Below are 6230 nucleotides of genomic sequence, written 5' to 3'. Positions count from 1 at the left end.
TTTAGGCCAAGTTTGTTTAGTTTTAGCAGAAGCAGAAGCAGAATGCAGAAAATATGATTTTGAAGGTTGAAGTTGAAGCTGATCATTTTTCTGTTCACAAGAAAATGAGGTATAAGGTTTGTCATGAAGCTGCTTAATCTATAATGCACAGTCATTGACTTTCGATACCCGTGGCATATTTATTTTTAACCGTGGGGTCCCAGACGTTAAAAATAATTACACAAAGTGTATATCCCACAGCGACGATAGTGTCAACGTTCTGGGACATCAACGCTATGGGTATCGTAATTATCGTGTATCGTATCGTGTTATCCGTTATCCCATAGCCTTGAACTAAGGGAGTATGTTTTATCTATGCCTTAAATAATGAATTCTTGAATAGAAAATGGATCATAAACTTAAACAAAATTTTAAATAAATGATGCTGCTGGAGCTGGTCTGTAAATAAAAATTATTTAACATTTCAAAATCATATGTTAATGCTATTAGTATAGGATGCGGGCACGGCCGCCTCTAAGGTGGCCGTGATTCGGCCCAGCAACGTCATTTTGTTTATGTTTATGATCCATACCGGTTCTGTTCAAGTCAATTATTCGTCCTTTTATTTATTTATTTATTTATTGCATACACGGCAAACGCCATTTTACAGGAGAGTTGAGTTGAGATTGATAGTTAGTGTGATCAATAATTAAATATTTTAACAAGTATGAAATACTAATAAATAATATGAAATATAAAAATATGAAATACGATAACAATACAGTTTTGATTAATAAAATAACATGATTTACAGGACGTGACAGCTATACAGGAATGTTGCACGAAAAACAAAATAAATAAGAAAATTTAACAACAAAAACAATCATAATATAGACTATTAACAACAAAAACTACATGACAAACCATTTTGAACAAGACAATATAGATCAATTACAACAAAAACAATATAAATAGACTATTTAACAACAAACAACAAAATAAATAGACCATACAACAGTAAAACAGAAGGAGAAACAGATGAGTGACATTTAACAATATTTCACTACATGTGCATTCTTCTGAGTACGGCACTCGTTTCGGACTTGAAGGAGGAGACACTGCGGCCAAAGAAGTTGACGTCTCCGCAGATGCTGTTCCCTGTGCGCATCAAGCGAGGTACCGGACTGTGCTGAATGTAAGAGGTGGAGTAGTGATCTCTTTTAAACAATTGTTGATGTCTGGAATGTCTTTGAATCATGTAATTCGGATGCGCCTTCATTATCTCATTTCATAAGAGATAAGAGTAAGAGATAAAGATACTACATCAACATAATAGCTGATAATTAGTGTTCATAGCTCCAAAAGCCTGAATTTCCTAGGGAAGGCAAATGACGTTATGTTTGGCTATGATTTTTTGTTTGTTTGTTATTTTTTTACTATGCTTGCTGGTAACTGAACATGAATTGTGATATTCACGGAAGGCCTACCTACATATAACCATATATTAAATACACTCCCCTCGGTTATCTATGGTGTTAGTTGTTTTAGACGGTATTTAGTGTTTGTGATATTTACCTACACGTTTTTGTTATGTATTTAGTAAAGAATTAAAGTGCAGGAGTGCCAAAGGTTAGGCACTGAACTGACGGAAAGGGAAAGTGTGAAGTCTAGTGTGTGTTACAAGGCCTCCTCACGGACTATTGCCTGGAGATTTACCTCATTCGGATGGTTGACAGCTTTATTAAATATTGTTAGTAAATAATAAATATTATCATTAAAATATTTATATTAAATAGCCAATGGTTTAAACATATAGTCGTGGCCAACACAAACTAAACCTCAACTTCGTTTTGCCACACCAACTTGGGCAACCTGTGCAACAAAAAACCGCCACCCATCTTCATTGATGAGCCTTTTACTGGTCAACGAATATCTAGTGCGGCTTTGGGTCACCGGTGCCTTTTAACTTATGATTTATGTTATTCTGAATCCAATCCAACCCAGGTATTAAAAAAAGGAAACAAATAAAAGCATAACAAATATAACTAACTTTTATATGTCAATGATGTGAGATAGCTTCAAGTTCCTTTATTGGCGGTTTCTTGCAATTGCCACCAATGAATAATGAAGAACTTTCATGTTTTAAAGAGAGGGTCTTTCTTTTAGATAGCAATTTGCATTATATCATGAAAAAGAGCTTCACCTGGATCCCTAATATTGGAGAAAATATCACGTCGCTACTACGATTATTATGGAAACTAATTCAAAAGATTAATTCTATTCCCAATATTAGAAGCGGTCCTAAATCAAAGTTAATGATAGGGAAGAGTGAATATTACAATAATTCCAAGCGCTCAGTAATGTGTAAAAATAAATGAAGTTCCAGATTTAACTATTGATAGAAGGTGTTTATACTTTGCTAGCACGACGTGATACATATTATAATACCATAAACGGAATGTCAATTTACAGATAGCGCTGCCACACAGACGGAGAGGAAGTGGTGAAAAGATAGGGGAATCATTTGTGCAACTTTTCTGTCACAAATGGAAGAAGACATTTTACCATAGTTTGCAGATAAATGATAAGATGTATATGCATTAGTGATGATGTTCCTTGAACTTCCTAACCTAAAATAGACGAAGTATTCTTTAGATTTGTCATGATATACTGTTGTCAAAACAGTTGTCGTGCAATGGATTTTAGACTTGAGAATTGATTACATAAAAATTAGTACCAGGAGACCGTGAACATCGCTCGAGTTGTTTAGTTTGTTTGGAAGGTTGACGGCGTTGACGGCCACTTTATAAAAATAACAGGTACCTATTTAGTATTTTACTTAGCTTTCAATTTCAGTTTGATAGCTCTCGGTTTTGAGTGTGAAAAGAAGACTTTTACACTATATAATCCAATGTTAACATGAAACTGATCATAAACTGTTTCATCTTAGCATTGACGTCAAACCCCCTATAATAACTCAAGATTTTACCAAGAACAAGATATAAATAATAAGAAAACAAACAGCTAATTTAGCGCAACATTACCAACAAAAAAGAAAAAAAAGAAAAAAAGAGAGTTTACACTGACTAATTAATAAATATAAGCCATGTTTTAAACTTACTAAACACTAAAACACTTATTGATCGGCTAGTTATCAGGGCAATCTTATGTATTGGAATCAATCGAAATACATTATTCATTCTTATATATATATATATATATATATATATATATATAAAAACAACATTTAAAACATTAAGTAAAGCGTGGGTCTTCTTTGAAAACTTTGAATGTTATAACTTCATTTTCGCTAAAGTAACATTTTCTGATAGGAAACGAACTTGATAAAATCAGCTTCTATAATGTTGTCCGTGACTAGGAATTATAATTCTTTCATAATAAATAGCACAAACCTTTCTTTATGATTTTATTAAATTGGAGTACTCAACTTATCCAAACTGAAATCTAAATTGGAAATCCCTTATCTAAGTGATTTTCTCATTCCGAATATTTTTCACACATTAGGAAAAATTACAGTTAATAAGTTTCCAAACATCGTTGGAACATTGGTATTTTTTGTTTATATGTATTGAATATGTGTCAGTTAATTATAAGGATATGTTTAACTAACCTATGGAAGCGAAAGTTTTTCGTTGTTTTTCTTTAATCTATGTCGAAAGATTATTTTTCACCTATCGACTTCAAATTAGGTAATCATACGTATATCAGCGCATCGTAGGCCTATAAATCGTACTAAGTAGCCTAATAAGCTGTCACCACTTACCTAAATGAAATTGAAGATACTTTTAAAAGTCACTTGAGTTTTGTTTCTATGAAATTGATCAAATAAATGGTACATACGCAACTATCATATACAGTAAATTTAAAAGACAAAATTTTCTTAGCGTTCTCTCCACGTTGCAAACGCAAGACACCGACATAACGTCAATATAAGGAAACCATAAATATAAAAAATAATACCTTAATGCTTAACAAATATTTGTCAACCTATTAGGAGTTCTTTCTTGATACTATAATAAATTGATTTAAATATTATTAGATTTAAACAAATAAACTTTGGGGTGAATATTTTCTTGGTCCATATCAATAGAAGGTTAAAAAATACTAAACTGTTGGTTGGTTTATGGTGTTTCAATAAAGACAGTATAACCATAGACAAATAAGGCATATTTTCCTAGTTTAGGAGACTTATATTTTTTCCAATAGTTTGAGGTTTTTTAGATACGAACATGACATCATAACATAAGCAAATCAAGCCATTGGCTAGGGTGTCCCACGAAGAGGTTTAAACGTTTGATTTTATATTACTTGCAACATTTATGCACCGAAGATTTGAAATACATAATATAACATAATACATAATTACACAATTTATAAAGTATGTTTTAAAAATATTCTGGCAAAACATCAAACCCCTAATCCTTCTAGAAACAAAATTGTGGCATATTGAAAAATGTAGGCCTAACTTTAAAAATATTTAAAATGGTGCTTTTGGTATTGTAAAGTATTTTTACTATCACATTCAAACTGTGAATCAGCCACAGCGACTCACTCATAACAGTGCTTAACAAATGAATCGTAAGCTCTTATGAAGAAATTCTGTGGTATCCGGAGAAGTTCGTCTTCAAATTGATCGGTTTAGTTCTTCCACATTATTGACGCTATGGGTTTAAACTTGTTTCTTTAAGTAACTCTTTAAAAAAGAGTCACACATAGTTAAATCTGCCATGTAGTAAAAAAAATAAATAATAACTCAAGAAAATATTTTTATAAGAAGCAAATTGGTATGATCTTCAATGGGGAGCTGAAATTGTCCCAGAATATTTCTAAAATCTTCTATATGCTTCAAAACGTTCGGTATGAATGGGCAAGAAATATAAAATTGAATTTTTAACCCTCTTCGTGGGACACCCTTTATTTAAACCAGGCAACCAAGACAGAAGTCCTGCAATCTAACCACTATATATCAGTTGCGTACGATTTTATCTTATACTGTGACTTAATTTCCTAAATTAATTGTTCTTCCCTTTCACAGCTAACTCTACTCTTATTTTTAGTTTACCCTATTCACGATAGTTTTTGATGCAATGCCATGAATACCAGTGATAACATCGTATTTGCATTTATCGAAACACACAATTAGCCTTCAAGCATAAACTGATGATAAACAGCAGCAATGTTCTGCTACAACAGACATCAGTTGAAACATGCATCGTGATCGTACACCACACAGAACATGGTTATTGGGTATGGCAGCAACCAATGATTCCATCTCTTTGTCAGTGCTTCAAATGTGATCAGTTAATCAATTATAAACATATTTTGGGATGTTGGAAATGGTCCAGTAAGAAAATTGACTGTAGAAAATTAAATAAGAAAATAAATAATAATTTCTCAGTAGTCGAGTGTTGTAGAGCTTTCAAGATATTCTTTGGTTGCTAACATACTTTTGATACTTTCCATATACTTTTTATTGAAATACACTAGCTCTGAATGCTAGACCTAGGGGTTGCGGCATTATCACATAGATAAAATCCTTTGATGATTTGGCGGGATTTTAACCTGGGACCTCAGGGGCCGAAGTCCCGCACTCTACCACCATCCTGATCCTCCAAGTTCCCAAGGTATTAAAAACGTCTTAAACAAGGTCTTAAAAACGTTTATATTAACATAATTTCCCCCTCGATTGTACTACTGATAGATAAGATTTTAATATTAATGTACACTACTTATATACTTTATGTTCGGTACGTTAAATTTATTTACAAAACAAGTTACAACTACTGCTTTTTAAACGTAGAGTTTTTTTATCAACACTGATGTTTATGTTAACCACAACAAATATTCTCACGATAGTTACTTGACAATTTTTATTTTTTTACTTTAAATTTTTACCTTATATTGTTACGTCCTTTGATAAACTCTAAGTTTCACAATTTACACAAGAAAATATGTGTGATTGAATATCGTGAAATATGTTGAAAAGATGGTGAAGTTTTAATATAATATAATCCAGTTTGTTCAAAATATAATTGACTACCTTAAATGTTAAATCTTAATCCCAGAACTAAAAGAAATCTGGTTAAAGAAAGTTGATAAATTTAATTAAAGTTACAAACTATGCTTTACAATGTTTCTTGTGTCTCTGTGGATTGAGAAGTTGCCGAAGTTAAATTAAGGATTGTAATGTAAAATGCTATGGTAATAATTAACTGTTGGTTTTTATTATA

Source organism: Macrosteles quadrilineatus, unplaced genomic scaffold (assembly GCF_028750875.1).
Source record: "Macrosteles quadrilineatus isolate MER2022 unplaced genomic scaffold, UCM_ALF_1.0 Scaffold_81__1_contigs__length_513824, whole genome shotgun sequence".
Classification (NCBI taxonomy): Eukaryota; Metazoa; Arthropoda; class Insecta; order Hemiptera; family Cicadellidae; genus Macrosteles; species Macrosteles quadrilineatus.
This window is presented reverse-complemented; position numbering follows the sequence as displayed.